We start from the raw sequence: 16,867 nt of genomic DNA on the forward strand, positions 1-16,867 counted from the left end.
ATTGATGAACATTTATCAGTTTAGAAGGCACAAAATCATTTCTTGGGCAATTCTGGTTGGATGGATATAGTTCATGTATTCATTTACTCATTCATTCAGTTATTTACTATAGCTTTCAATTTGTAGGCACTGCAAATAAAGACAAGTGAATGTAATAAAACATCATAAATGCCATGATGAAAGTACTATACAATTGGGCTTCCCTGGTGGCGCAGTGGTTGAGAGTCCGCCTGCCGATGCAGGGGACACGGGTTCGTGCCCCGGTCCGGGAAGATCCCACATGCCATGGAGCGGCTGGGCCCGTGAGCCATGGCAGCTGAGTCTGTGCGTCCGGAGCCCGTGCTCCGCAACGAGAGAGGCCACAACGGTGAGAGGCCCGCGTACCGCAAAAAAAAAAAAAAAAAGTACTATACAATATAATCAAACTCACCTGAGTGAATGGCCAATTTGATTTTCAGGGAATAGAGGTTGGCAACATGATTAAAATATGAGGTATTTTTAAACTATTTGTTATGGATAAAGATTGAAAATTACTTATTTTTACACTTAGTTTTAAATGGCTTGATGGCAAAGTATTGAACAGTATTATACTATTTTAAAGTAGTTCTCATGACATTTTAAATTCTAAAAGAGAAGTCAACATTAAGAAACTGTTAGACTTCAATAATATCTTTGGAAATTAATTCTGATTAAAAAAGTCTAAAAACTGCTTTTTCATACACATATAATTGTGCCATTATTGTCAAAAATGTTCTGTTCCCAAATCTAAGTGAGGCCTTAGCTTCTTAAAAACAAGAAATTAAAATTACATTCTTGGCACTAGACCTTGTTTATCAATTAAATATAATAGACTAAGGGATCAAATTTTAGATGACGTGATTTGACATTTGGGATGCCTGTTTGGGATATGAGGTGAAAACAGTATTTCAAAATGCAATTTAGAACATGACATGTCTTTAATTATTAAGATTAATGCTTAAACTTTTTGACTAACATCACATCACTTATCAGAATGAAAATAATAAAGTTGTAATAAAAGTCACCAACTTAGTGATGAAAAATTAATTTTAGGAGAATAAATGTACTCTTGGTCAAGGACAAATACAATGCTATGTCAAGTCTTTGTAAAATTTTAGGCATTTAAAAGAAATTGCTGAAGTCAGTTTTATACCTAATAACAGATAAGAGGTACAAATAGGATTTTAAATAAGTAATAGATGGTTTGAATGAGTAAACTCTAAATTAAAAAAAATAATTGAAGAAAGGAATCATATTAACAGTAATGACAACAAAGCTTAAATAATGATGTGTGATTATTTACTATTTGAAGATTTTTAGTGACATACCAATTATCTGATAAATTTAGGTATATAACACATATCAAAAAAGTAAAGGTTTTGTGAAAATTGGATCATAAATATTATTAGCAGTTTTATTTTTGATTTCATTTTTCAAAATTCTTTCTTGTAAGATTATTCTTTTCTAAGAATCATACGAAAATCTACCACCTTAAAAGCCATTCAATTAAATGCAAGTTAAAATGATGAAGGAAAGATCAGGTAATATTTTAAACTTTCATGTTTTTTTGTAAGCAATTCTAATAACTGATCAAACTGAAATGGAATTCCATTGATTTGCTTCCAATGATCAAGAGAAACATTCTAGAACATTTTAATTCTAACTCTAATATGCTATGAATTTTAACTAATAGTGGGTACTACTCTTAAATGAATTTCAGGTAATACAGGAATTATTGAAAAATATTTTCTAAAAACTTTTAATGTAGAAGTATATTCTAGCCAGAGTAAACACTAAAATATTTGTTGATTTAATGACCTCCAATTTTATGAATATTAAACATTGAGAAAATATATAAATATCCAACTATTCAGCTGTTTAACAAATATTTATTGAGTATCTTTCAGGCACTGGATATACTATTTTCAAAATACAAGTATATATATAAGTATAAATTGGGCAACATCTTGTAAAGGAGAAAAACCCCTGGATGCTATGGGAAACACCTGCAGTAAATTAAGTAATCAGAGGAGGTTATTTGAAGAAACAATACTTAAGCTGAAACCTGAAGTTTAAGAAGGCAGAGAGGCAGAATCAAGCTAAGAGTATCTCAATAAAGGGAAATAGGAAATAGGTTTGAACATTATAAGATCCAAGAGTCCAATCATGAAGTATTAGGAGTTCAGGAGAATAAGTATGAAAACAAGTAGTCACTGATGCTTAAAAGCAAGGGTGAATTTAAGAATCGTTTGAGTTTCTTGTGAAAAAATGTAATATTGTGATTATTCCCAAGGATGAAATATTGGGTCATTTATTTTATTTATATAGGTATATATGTATATATGTATATGTTTATGTATTTGCTTGCTTCCTTCCTTCCTTCCAGTTTTACTGAGATATGATTGACATACAGCACTGTACACATTTAAGGTGTGCAGTGTAACGATTCAGTCATTTCTAAACATATTCATCTATAAGCTCGATCTTCCTGAATTGTCATTGCTTGATACTGCTGAAAGGACATCAATAATAGACTGCAGTGAACTCGATAACTAGAACGTAAGTTTTATGAAACCAGAACCATGTCATTTTGCTCATCAGCCTGGCACCTGACATGTGCTGTGTCAGTGCTTCATAAGGACCTGTTGAGAGGAAAAAGCTCCTCTGTATTTCAATTACAACAATTGTGCACAAAGTGAAATTAAGGTAGCATCCTAGAAGAGCCAGTTATTTACTCACCATTACTTAATGCCAATAGAATTTCTCAGTACATTTACTCTTAACTCTTATTAATGCTGTCATGGCTGCGTTGCATTTTGTGATAGGTAAATACAGCGAGGTAAAGAGAGGATTTTCAGTAAAATGACCTAGAATTGAGTCTCAATTCTTTTTATCCTGAGAGCCCCTATTTTTCATTTATAAAATATGGAAAATATTTCCTACAGCTTAGTGTTATGAGGCAGTAATTATTTAGGGAAAATAGTTATTAAACTTTCAAACTCAACACAAATATTTCCTGTCATAAATTTGGTTTCTAAAGAACAAAACATACCAACAGCCAATTCAAGTAATGACAGGTGAAATAGTGTATTATTTTTCATCATGTCTTATCAAAATGGCATCTTGTAAATGGACCTTTTCAACGGAGAAAAACCCCAACAGAATGCACAGTGTGGTGTTCTGCAGGCCCGTGAAGTGCCACCTAAAAACACTGTGCGTGTTCCAGTAATTGACTGCAAATATTCAGAATTTTCATTTCAGACAAGTCAGCTATAAGACCTCATTACAAGCACTGTGATTTTGGAAATAAGAGGTACAAAGCAGGAATCTTGTTATTGCCTAGCAGTAGGAGATGATTACCCTTTTACTGAAGACCTAATATATTCCTGATAAAGAGCTATATAGGTTATTTCTTATCCTTACAATAATCCTGTAAATTTGTATGTGCTACACAGGAGGAAACTGGAGTTCTAAGATTAGAAGTAATTCTCAAGGTGGGCAAAGAGTCCAAGCCATGGTTCACCTAAGGTGTTTCTCTGATTCCAGTCGTGAGTTCACTCCACCCGCACCATGCTAACAGATAGCCACTGATGTATGCATATCCCCTTGCCATAGCAACCAACACACTCTGAATCCATTGTACTACACTGCAGCAAAGATTTTGTTGATGTTTTTCTTTTGTTTTGATATATTTTGGGGATTTTGATCCTTGCTTCGTTGCAAATTAACTCAGGGGAAGTGATTCTGTAGACTCACATTCAAAAATCTGGAAACTGAAACCTAAATGCAGTGTGCATATTGCTGATGCCACCCCTCCCCCTCCCCTGGATCTTTTTACACTCATCCTCTAAGCATGTCATGGAATCACAAATAAGAAGTGAGGACACCTCCTCCTAAATCAGTCTACTTCCCTCCTGTCCACAGTTAACTATAGCTCAGTGATAGCTCACTCCCTCTTTTACCAAAAGTCAACAGAGCAATGACTAATTTTAGCAATAGGTAATGTCATGTGTATTTTAGTTGCTTTAATTTCATTTAAAATCCTTGGAGAATTTCTAAAAGTAAGGAGTCCTAGAACTAATTTGAAACTAAATGTATGTCAAACTTAAATACAGGGAGAGGGATCCACATGCAGAAACAATTACTCTAGACACTAAACCTGAACAGAAATTAACCCCAAATGGATCACAGACCTGAATGTAAAGTACAAAACTATAAAACTCATAAAAGATAGATAGCCTAGGAGAAAATCTAGATGACCTTCGGTTTGGTGATGACTCTTTAGATACATCACCAAAGGCATGATCCATGAACAAAATAATTGATAAGCTAGACTTCATTAAAATTAAAAACTGCTCTAGAAAGACAATGTCAAGAGAAAGAGAAAACAAGCCACAGACAAAATATATTTGCAAAATATATCTAATAAAGAACTGTTATCCAAAATATACCAATAACTATGTAAATTCAACCATAAGAAAACAAACAACCCAACTAAAAATGGGCCCAAGACTTATGGATAACAGACATCTCACCAAAGAAGGTATACAGATATCAAATAAGCATATGAAAAGATGTTCTACATCATATGTCATCAGGAAAATGCAAATTAAAACAATGAGAGGGGTGGAGTCAAGATGGTGGTGTGGGAAGATGCAGAGTTAACATCCTCCCACAACTAGGGTGCCTGCTGGCTGCTGGTGGGTGACTCTGATGCCCAAGGAGATGGGAGGGACCCCAAAGTGAACTGGTAGGACGTAGGGGGACTGAGGGGGGAGGAGAAATGGAAGCCAGACAGGATTGGTGTCCCTGAGGCCAGAGAGATTAGGAGAGGCAGGCGGGAGGGGCCCTCCCAGACTGGAGGAGCAGGAGAGGAGAGGAGGGTGTTTGCCCCACCCATTCGAGCCCAGGAAGCCTGCTGGGCTCCCAGGTTAGGTCTGCTGCCCTCTGAGACCAGGTGTGGGGGGCACGCCTGGGGCCCTTCTGTTCCTTGAGCCTAAGCCCCAACCCCCCCAAAGCTCCCAGGGCCTTTTCCAGCCCTGGGGGTCCTAAGCATTGGCTCTGCCCACCACCCAAACCTCCTCCTTGCTTAGGCCCCACCCTCCACAGCCAAGGCCTTTCCCCCCCCCCTTTTTTTTTCTTTTCCCTCCTCCTCTTTTTTACTATTGTGGTACTTATGTACCTTCCGGTTGTTGATTCATCTATATTTTTATTTTTATATTCTTTTTAACATATCTGTTAGTTTCCTAGTCTAATTTTATTTTTTACTATATTATTGTTCTTTTTTATTTTTGCTTCCCACGTGGCTTGTGAGATCGTGGTTCATGAGCCCAGAGTCAGGCCAAAGCTCCTGTGGTGGGAGCTCTGAGTCCGAACCACTGGACTAGCAGAGAATCTCAGACCCCAGGGGATATTCATCAGAGTGAGGTCTCACAGAGTTCCTCATCTCAGCGTCAAGACCCAGCTCTACCCAATAGCTTACAAACTTCAGTGTTGGAAGTCTCAAGCCAAACAACCAGTAAGACAGGAACACAATCCCACTCATAAGATAAAGAAAAAAAATATGAGATGGCAAAAAAAAATGTCACAGATGAAGGAGCAAGGTAAAACCTATAAGACCAAATAAATGGAGAGGAAATAGGCAATCTACCTGAAAAAGAATTCAGAGTAATGATAGTAAAGATGATCCAGACTCTCAGAAATAGAATGGAGGCACCGACTGAGAAAATACAAGAAATGTTTAACAAAGATCTAGAGGAACTAAAGAACAAACAAAGATGAGCATCACAATAACTGAAATGAAAAATACACAAGAAGGAATCAATAACAGAATAACTGAGGCAGAAGAACGAATAAGTGAGCTGGAAGACAAAATGGTGGAAATAACTGCCGAGGAACAGAATAAAGAAAAAAGAATGAAAAGAATTGAAGACAGTCTCAGAGACCTCTGGGACAACACTAAACGCACTAACATTTGAATTATAGGGGTCCCAGAGAAGAGAAAAAGAAAGGGTCTGAGAAAATATTTGAAGAGATTATAGTTGAAACCTTCCCTAACATGGGAAAGGAAATAGTTACCCAAGTCCAGGAAGCACAGAGAGTCCCATACAGGATAAACCCTAGGAAAAACACACCAAGACACATATTAATCCAACTAAGAAAAATTAGTCAAAGAAAGAATATTAAAAGAGGCAAGGGAAAAACAAAAAATAATATACAAAGTAATCCTCATAAAGTTATCAGCTGATTTTTCAGCAGAACCTCTAGGAGCCAGAAGGGAGTGGCAGGATATACTTAAAGTGATGAAAGAGAAAAACCTACTACCAAGATTACTCTACCCAGCAAGGATCTCATTCAGATTTGATGGAGAAATCAAAAGTTTTCAGACAAGCAAAAGCTAAGAGAATTCAGCACCACCAAACCAGCTTTAAAACAAATGCCAAAGAAACTTATCTAAGTGGGAAACACAAGAGAAGAAAAAGACCCACAAAAACAAATCCAGAACAATTAAGAAAATGGTAATAGGAACATACATGTGGATAATAACCTTGAATGTAAATGGATTAAATGCCCCAACCAAAAGACACAGACTGGCTGAATGGATACAAAAACAAGACCCATATATATGCAATCTACAAGAGACCCAATTCAGACCTAGGGACACAGACTGAAAGTGAAGGGATGGAAAAAGATATTCCAAGCAAATGGAAATAAAAAGAAAGCTGGAGTAGCAATACTCATATCAGATAAAATAGACTTTAAAATAAAGACTGTTACAATAAAATAAAGACAGTTACAAGAGATAAGGAGGGACACTACATAATGATCAAAGGATCAATCCAAGAAGAAGACATAACAATTATAAATGTTTATGCACCCAACATAGGGACACCTCAATACATAAGGCAAATGCTAACAACCATGAAAGGAGAAACCGATAGTAACACATTAATAGTAGGGGACTTTAACACCCCGCTTACACCAATGGACAGATCATACAAACAGAAAATAAATAAGTAAACACAAGCTTTAAATGACGCAATAGACCAGATAGATCTAATTGATATTTATAGAACATTCCACCCAAAAGTGACAGAATACACTTTCCTCTCAAGTGCACACAGAACATTCTCCAGTATAGATCACATCTTGGGTCACAAATCAAGCCTCAGAAAATTTAAGAAAATTGAAATCATATAAAGCATCTTTTCTGACCACAATGCTATGAGATTGGAAACCAGTTACAGAAAAAAACTAAAAAACACAAATATATGGAGGTTAAACAGTGCACTACTAAATAACCAAGAGATCACTGAAGAAATCAAAGAAGGAATTTAAAAATACATAAAAACAAATGACAATGAAAACACAATGACCCAAAACCTATGGGATGCAGCAAAAGCAGTTCTAAGAGGGAACTTTATAGCAATTCAATCTCACCTCAAGAAACAAGAAAAATCTCAAATAAACAACCTAAACCTACACTTAAATCAACTAGAGAAAGAAGAACAAAGAAAACCCAAAGTCAGTAGAAGGAAAGAAATCATAAAAATCAGAGCAGATATAAATGAAATAGAAATGAAGAAAACAATAGCAAAGATCAATAAAACTAAAAGCTGGTTCTTTGAGAAATTAAACAAAATTGATAAACCCTTAGCCAGACTCATCAAGAAAAAAAGGGAGAAGACTCAAATCAATAGAATTAGAAATGAAAAATAAGAAATCACAATTGACACTGCAGTAATACAAAGGATTATAAGAGACTACTAAAAACAACTATATGCCAATAAAATGGACAACCATGAAGAAATGGACAAATTTTGGGAAAGGTACAATTTTCCAAGACTGAACCAGGAAGAATTAGAAAATATAAACAGACCTATCACAAGTAATGAAATTGAAACTGTAATTTAAAATCTGCTAACAAACCAAAGTCCAGGAACAGATGGCTTCACAGGTGAATTCTATCAAACATTTAGAGAAGAGCTAACAATCATCCTTTTCAAACTCTTCCAAAAATTTGCAGAGGAAGGAACACTCCCAAACTCATTCTATGAGGCCACCATCACCCTGATACCAAAATCAGACAAAGATACTACAAAAAAAGAAAATTACAGACCAGTATCACTGATGAACATAGATGCAAAAATCCTGAACAAAATACTAACAAACAGAATCCAACAGCACATTAAAAGGACAATACACCATGATCAAGTGGGATTTATCCTAGGGATGCAAGGATTCTTCAACACTCAAATCAATCAATGGGATACACCACATTAACAAATTAAGGAATAAAAACCATATGATCGGGCTTCCCTGGTGGCACAGTGGTTGAGAGTCCGCCTGCTGATGCAGGGGACATGGGTTCGTGCCTCGCTCCGGGAAGATCCCACATGCCGCGGAGTGGCTAGGTCCGTGAGCCATGGCCGCTGAGCCTGCGTGTCCGGAGCCTGTGCTCCGCAACGAGAGTGGCCACAACAGTGAGAGGCCCGCATACCACAAAACAAACAAACAAACAAACAAACCATATGATCATCTCAATGGACACAGAAAAAGTTTTGACAAAATTCAGCACCCATTTATAATAAAAACTCTCCAGAAAGTGGGCATAGAGGGAACTTACTTCAACGTAATAAAGGCTATATATGACAAACCCACAGCAAGCATCATAGTCAATGGTGAAAAACTGTAAGCATTTCCACTAAGATCAGGAACAAGACAAGGATGTCCACTCTTGCCACTCTTATTCAACATAGTTTTGGAAGTCCTAGTCACAGCAATCAGAGAAGAAAAAGAAATAAAAGAAATACAAATTGGAAAAGAAGAAGTAAAACTGTCACTGTTTGCAGATGACATGATACTATACATAGAAAATCCTAAAGATGCCACCAGAAAACTACTAGAACTAATCAATGAATTTAGGAATGTTGCAGGATACAAAATTAACGCACAGAAATCTCTGTCATTCCTATACACCAACAATGAAAAATCAGAAAGAGAAATTAAGGAAACACTCCCATTTACCACTGCAACAAAAAGAATAAAATACCTAGGAATAAACCTGCCTAAGGAGGTGAAAGACTTGTACTTAGAAAACTATAAAACACTGATGAAAGAAATCAAAGATGACATAAACAGATGGAGAAATATACCATGTTCTTGTATTGGAAGCATCAATATTGTGAAAATGACTGTACTACCCAAAGTAATCTACAGATTTAATGCAATCCCTATCAAAATACCAATGGCATTCTTCACTGAATTAGAATAAAAAATTTTATAATTCATATGGAAATACAAAAGACCCCGAATAGCCAAAGCAATCTTGAGAAAGAAAAATGGAGCTGGAAGAATTAGGCTCCCTGATTTCAGACTATACTACAAAGCTACAGTAATCGAGACAGTGTGGCACTGGCACAAAAACAGAAATATAGATCAATGGTACAGAATAGAATGCCCAGAGATAAACCCACGCACATATGGGCACCTAATTTATGACAAAGGAGGCAAGGATAGACAGTGGAGAAAAGACAGCCTCTTCAATAAGTGGTGCTGGGAAAACTGGACAGCTACATGTAAAATAATGAAATTAGAACACTACCTAACACCATACATAAAAATAAACCCCAAATGGATTAAAGACTTAAATGTAAGACAAGACACTATAAAACTCTTTGAGGAAAACATAGGAAAAACACTCTTTGACATAAACCACAGCAAGATCATTTTTGACCCACCTCCTAGAGTAACAGAAATAAAAACAAAAATAAACTTAATGGGACTTAATTAAACTTAAAAGCTTTTGCACAGCAAAGGAAACCAGAAACAAGACAAAAAGACAACACTCAGAATGGGAGAAAATATTTGCAAATGAAACAACAGACAAAGGATTAATCTCCAGAATATACAAACAGCTCATGGAGCTCAATATCAAAAAAACAAACAATGAAGCTAAAAATTGGGCCGAAGGCCTAAATAGACATTTTACCATGGAAGAAATACAGGTGGCCAAGAGGCACATGAAAAGATGCTCAACATCACTAATTATTAGAGAAATGGAAATCAAAACTACAATGAGGTATCACCTCACGCCAGTCAGAATGGCCATTATCAAAAAATCTAGAAACAATAAATGCTGGAAAGTGTGTGGTGAAAGAGGAACCCTCCTGCACTGTTGGTGGTAATGTAAATTGATACAACTACTATGGAAAACAGTACGGAGGTTCCTTAAAACAATAAAAATAGAACTACCATATGACCCAGCATTCCCACTGCAGGGCATATACCCTGAGAAAAGCATAATTTAAAAAGAGACACATACCACAATGTTCATTGCAGCACTATTTACAATAGCCAGGACATGGAACCAACCTAAATGTCCATCGACAGATGAATGGATAAAGAAGATGTGGTACTTATATACAATGGAATATTACTCAGCCATAAAAAGAAACAAAATTGAGTTATTTGTAGTGAGGTGGATGGACATAGAGTCTGTCATACAGAGTGAAGTAAGGCAGAAAGAGAAAAACAAATACCGTATGCTAATGCGTATATATGGAATCTAAAAAAAAAAAAAAAAAGGTACTGATGAACCTAGTTTCAGGGCAGGAATAAAGAGGCAGACATAGAGAATGGACTTGAGGACATGGGTAGGAGGGCAGAGCTGGGGCAAAGTGAGAGTAGCATCGACATATATCCACTACCAAATGGAAAATAGTTGGCTGGTGGGAAGCAGCAGCATAGCACAGGAAGATCGGCTCGGTCACGGCTTTGCAGTGACATAGAGGGCTGGGATAGGGAGGACTGAGGGACGCTCAAGCGGGAGGGGATATAGAGACCTGTGTATGCATATGCCTGATTCGCTTTGTTGTGCAACAGAAACTAACATAGTATTGTGAAGCAATTATACTCCAATAAAAATGTATTAAAAATTAAAATTTTTTTTCAAAAAGCTAAATATTCCCTGCAAAAACTTAAAAATAAATAAATAAAACAATGAGATACAACTACACAGCTGTTAGAATGGCCGAAATACAGAACACTGACAACACCAAATGCTGGTGAAGACGTGGAGCAGCAGGAACTCTCAGTCATTGCTGGTGGGAAGGCAAAGTAGCACAGCTATGTTGAAACAGTTTGGTGGTTTCTTACAAAACTAAGCATATTCTTACTATGCTCTCTAGTAATCGAGCTCCTGGCTATTTACCCAAAGGAGTTGAAAACGTTTGTCCACATAAACACCTGCACACGGATGTTTGTGGCAGCTTTGTTTATAATTGCCCAAACTTGAAGCAACCAAGATGTCCTCCAGTAGATGAATGGATACAATGTGGTATGTCCACACAATGGAATATTGTTCAGCACTAAAAGGAAATTAACTATCAAGCCATGAAAAGATATGGAAGAAGCTTAAATGCATATTACTAAGTGAAATAAGCCATCTGAAAAGGCTATACTCTGTATGATTCTAACTATATAACGTCCTGGAAAAGGCAAAGTTAGAGAGACATTAAAAATATTAGAGGTTGCCAGAAGTTGCGGGGAGGAAAGCGGAAAGGTAAGAGCAGGGAAGGATATATAGGTGGAGCACAGAGGATTTTTAGGGCAGTGAAAATACTCTGTATGATACTATAGTGATAGATACATATCATTATACGTTTGTCCAAATCCATATAATGTATAATGTACAACACCAATAGTGAACCTTAATGTAAACTATGGACTTTGGGTATTAATGTTGTGTCAATGTAGGTTCATCATTTGTAACAAATGTACCACTCTGTAGGGGATGTTGAAAATGGGAGCTTCTATGGTGGAGGGCATATGGGAAATCTCTGTATCTTCTCCTCAATTTTGTGGTAAACCTAAAACTTCTTTAAAAAATAAAGTTTTAAAAAAATTTAAAGGGAGGGCTTCCCTGGTGGTGCAGTGGTTAAGAATCCGCCTGCCAATGCAGGGGACACAGGTTTGAACCCTGGTCTGGGAAGATCCCACATACCGCGGAGCAACTAAGCTCATGGGCCACAACTACTGAGCCTGAGCTCTAGAGCCTATGAGCCACAACTGCTAAGCCTGTGTGCCACAGCTACTGAAGCCCATGCTCCTAGAGCCTGTGCTCCGCAACAAGAGAAGCCACTGCAATGAGAAGCCCGCGCACCGCAACAAAGAAGAGCCCCTGCTCACCACAACTAGAGAAAGCCCGCGCACAGCAACGAAGACCCAGTGCAGCCAAAAACAGAATAAAATAAATAAATTTATTTTAAAAAATTTAAAGATAAACTATTTATATTTTGGATACTCATCTTTTCTCAGATATATGTTTTGCAAATATTTCCTCCTAGTTTTTGGCTTATGTTTTAGTTATCTTAGCAGTATATTTCACATAGTAAAAGTTGTAAATTTTAATAAAGTCCAAATTCATTTTTTTAATTAAAAAGGAGGCCAAAACTTGTATCTCAGATTGAACATGAATCAAAAGCAATGCGAATTTAAAAAGGACAATGCATCTATGTCTAAATGAGCCAGTATATGTTATAGCAAGAGAATGACAAGAGAAATGTATTCATAAAGGCTTTACTGATGCCCTGGTAGAGAACACTTACAAATTTCACAAGTAAACCTCTAAATGGTTATTTTGGACCCCTGATTTTGCAACAGCCAGGCAGTCTCAAAAATTCTTAGTGGTGTTACCAAGTTTCATAAGCAAATATTTTCCTCATTTCATGTAGAAGTTAATAATCATCTATATATAGCCTAGTAACTATTAAGATAAAAAATATGAATGAACACATTGTTATTATCCCAAATGATTTTAACTGTTTTATGAGTGTGTCCAAAACAGTCAGAGAAAAGCTTTAACATAAAACGATAACAGTGAAATATGCTTTCCTGCAACTCTTCTGCCAAACTTTTATATGCTACAGTGGATTTCTTATAAACTTAGTAAGGTGTGAACCTTTACAAAAGCAGTACTTAGAGAATTTTAGAAGTGAAGCACAACAGAGGTTTTAAAATGTGGATCTTGTTGCAGAGATAATAGGAACCAGAGGTTTATATATTATATATATAATAGGAATTAAGTTTGCCACTCACTAACTACAACCTCAAGTGTGTTCTACTACTAGGAAAAACTATGTAAATGTAAAATGCTTAATAAGATCTGCATCAGGAAATTAAGCAAACCATAAAGGGTAGACCCTCTTTATTTCCAGAATCTCTCTTAAAAGTAATTTTAAAAGTAGACAAACTGGGCGCTTCCCTGGTGGCGCAGTGGTTGGGAGTCCGCCTGCCGGTGCAGGGGACGCGGGTTCGTGCCCCAGTCCGGGAGGATCCCAAGTGCTGCGGAGCGGCTAGGCCCGTGAGCCATGGCCGCTGGGCCTGCGCGTCCGGAGCCTGTGCTCCACAGCAGGAGGGGCCGCAGTGGTGAGAGGCCCGCGTATGAAAAAAAAAAAAAAAGTAGACAAACTATCTTGCCCCCAGGGATGGTCTTCTCAGAGATTCTGATAGCTCTCAGTGTCTAAATAACATGAAACTGCTGATACAACCTAAAGCAAGGTTTTCCACTCGACTGAGATTATGATTCATGTTAATCCATGTATTTATTTTGTCTAAAGGATTAACAACCATTTTAATTAGAAGTTATTTTGACTAATTGTACTCTGATGGTTCAGATACAATACAAAGTTAACTTTCATTATTAACATTGAGCTGTAAAGAAGAAAAAAGTACACAGTACATGATTTACAGGGGGGAAATAGTAGAAAAGGAGATGGTAGAGTGAATTAAATCTAGAGGATGATGATAAAAATGAAATAGTGCCAAAAGTATTCATGAGAACCCCCTAAATCACCACTTTACATCACAAATGCCTTAGTGTAACAATTTTATGTTTTAATATTGCTTTTTTAGTATGTTTGGGGGGAAATCTGACAAAAGAGATATATTGATGAATTCTTTCAAAAACATAGTGAAGAATAAAAAATTAGTTTGTCTTGTTGATTAAGCCAGAATCACACAGTCTTTTAAAGCATTAAACTGAGATTGTTCATTAAAAAGATGAATATTATAATGCAAGTTAATTCCTTCCATTCATCTTTAATCTAAAGTCAATACTTTTTACTGGCTACACTATTTACCACTGGCTTCCAAAGACAGCTCTGTTGATAGATCAACTGTCCATATGTGGGTGGCTCTGTGTTTGGGCTCTTATTCTGTTGTTTCTTTGGTTTGCCAATCATTACACAAATGCTACTCTATTTATAATACATATATATTTATAGATATAATTTTTGCTGGTATATACATATTAATTGCTCTTATATCCAGTGGTATCTCTAAACTTTTATGAATTATAATTTTTAGATTATTTGGTGTTTTCTAAATAGGTAATTGCACCATCTGTGATCATTACAGTTTTGTATCTTTCCAATTCTTGTAACTTTTTCTTCTTTTGTTGAACTGCCTAGCATCTGAAATGGAATGTTCAATAAAAAGTGATACCATGCTTCTAATAGTTCATCATTAAATAAAATATTGTTCTCTAAAATTTTGTTACTCTATCAGGTTTAAAAATTCACTTTGATTCTTAGTGCGCTAAAATGTTTTTCCCTATAATCATGAATTGAGTTGTAGCAACTGAAAGCGAACTTGTAGATAACCACATAATTGATTTTTTCTTGTACTCTGTTTAATGTGCTGACTTATATAATAAGTGATCTAATGTTATAGTATACCTTGCATTCCTGTGACAAATCAAATTTTTTATTCACCATAAGATTAAGACTACTCGTATTTGGTTAGTATTTTTGCCATTATACTTATGTGTGAAATTGATTATAACTTTCCTTGCTTATATGACCCTTGCCTAGATGCAGTATAAGGATTAAACTAACACAGTGGGAAGAATTGGGAAGCTTTTCCTCTTTTTTCTCTTTTCTAGAAGATGTTCTATAAAACTGGAATTATCTACTTTGAATGGTAGAACTTAACCATAAAGCATTCTGATGCTGGAGTTTTATTACAAAAAGAGTTTTAATTCATTAATTTTAAATTTACTTTATTTAATGTTATAAATCAATTCAGACGTTCTATTTTTACAAGAGTCATACTGGGTAAGTTATATTTTCTGGCCAATAATTCATCTCATGTAAGATTTTATTTTTATTAGCATCCTTGCTCTATCTAAAGCTGTGTCCCTTGTTTATCACTAGTGCTTTCTAATTATAGCTCTTAATTAATTCTGCCTGAATTTCATTTTTTCTTCAAAGAACCAACTTCTATCTTTGCTAACTCTGTTATATATATATATATTTTTTTTTTAATTAACTCCTAATATTGACTTTCCCTCTTTCTACATCCATTGTTTCTTTTTTTTCTGCTAGAATTTAGCTTGCTACCTTTTTGTCTTTGTTATTGGGTTATTCTGGGTACTTCAAGAAGCAACTCTTACAATTGGCATTTTAAATGTAATGAATTTATTACGGGGAATGCATATGAGAGATAATGCAGATCAGGGGAGTCAGGAAAGGCAGAGAACAGTCAGATTGTGGTCAGGATTGACTCTGAGTAACGGAGAGACAGGGAAAGAAGGAAGGTTGGGTCCAATCATCTCAGACATCAGTGCCTTCCAGGGAAAGGTAGGTGAGACCACAGAGGAGCTTTTGAGTCAAAGTCGCTGGTTGGAAGGGTTGCATCTCCCAAAACAAGAAAGCCTGTCTTTGGCTGGGAGTAGTCTATGGCAAGTGCAGTGTCATTGCCTGGGTTTCAGAGTACAGCAGCTGGGGTTCTGGGTTAATTACACTCCCTGTAATTGAGATCTGAGAAGCATTATCCCATGGCAGACATAACTGTTTCCTAATATAGTCATTGACGTTATAAGTATCCCTGCGTTTTGCAGCATCCCTCAAGATTTCAGCGTTTTTGTCCTTCAGTCTGAAATTTCATTAAGTTTCTTTCTTTAACCTATATTACTTAGATGTCTGTTTTCCAATATCCAAATAAATGAGTTTCTTAAAGTTATCTTCTGTAATCAATGCTATAATAAATGCCCACCTGTGGTCAAGAAATAGTATCCTTTGGGGATCACAGTTTAGAACACGACCACAGACTGAATCTCTTTCTCAACACAGCCTCCAAAACTCAAAAATGGAAAGAAATAAAATCATCTATTCCATAAATATAATTGAGACAGTGTAATAGAAACTTTGATTCACATGCAAGAGGGTTAATAAATATCCAAGAGCAGCAGAGCATTCTCCGGAGACCATGTGGGCATAGAGTCAGATGGGAATTGTGCAGAAGAGAGATCACCAATCAGGGTGGACTCCCTGTAAGGGGAGTCACATAACCTACAAAGGGAAGTATTAACAACAGATTTGAGACCTGGAGGAACAGAACTAGTCACTAGTTTCTGGATATTTTTGGCCCTTAAAAACGTTATACTCGGGACTTCCCTGGTGGTCCAGTGGTAAAGAATCCACCTTGCAATGCAGAGGATGCAGGTTTGATCCCTGGTCAGGGAACTAAGATCCCACATGCTGTGGGGCAATTAAAGCCTGGGTGCCACAACTAGAGCCCGTGTGCCGCAAACTACAGAGCCCACATGCCCTGGAGCCTGCGCCCCACAACTAAAGAGGAGAAAACCCACACGTCACAACTAGAGAGAAGCCCATGTGCCACAACTAGAGAGAAGCCCATGCGCCACAATGAAGAGCCCGAGTGCCACAACGAAAGATCCCGCGTGCTGCAACTGAGACTGGACACAGCCAAAAATAATTAAATAATAACTAAATCTTAAAAACAAATGTTATATCCACCAAGCTGTATTAATAGGCACATAGGAAAC

General features: G+C 36.5%; 1 protein-coding gene across 3 annotated transcripts in view; it reads right to left on the reverse strand.

The window, feature by feature from the left end:
• CCDC102B (coiled-coil domain containing 102B) overlaps positions 1–16,867 on the reverse strand; it is a 226,467-nt gene that overhangs the window by 164,031 nt on the left and 45,569 nt on the right. The window lies entirely within an intron of this gene.

The sequence above is a fragment of the Orcinus orca genome, chromosome 15 (genome assembly GCF_937001465.1).
Source record: "Orcinus orca chromosome 15, mOrcOrc1.1, whole genome shotgun sequence".
Lineage (NCBI taxonomy): Eukaryota > Metazoa > Chordata > Mammalia > Artiodactyla > Delphinidae > Orcinus > Orcinus orca.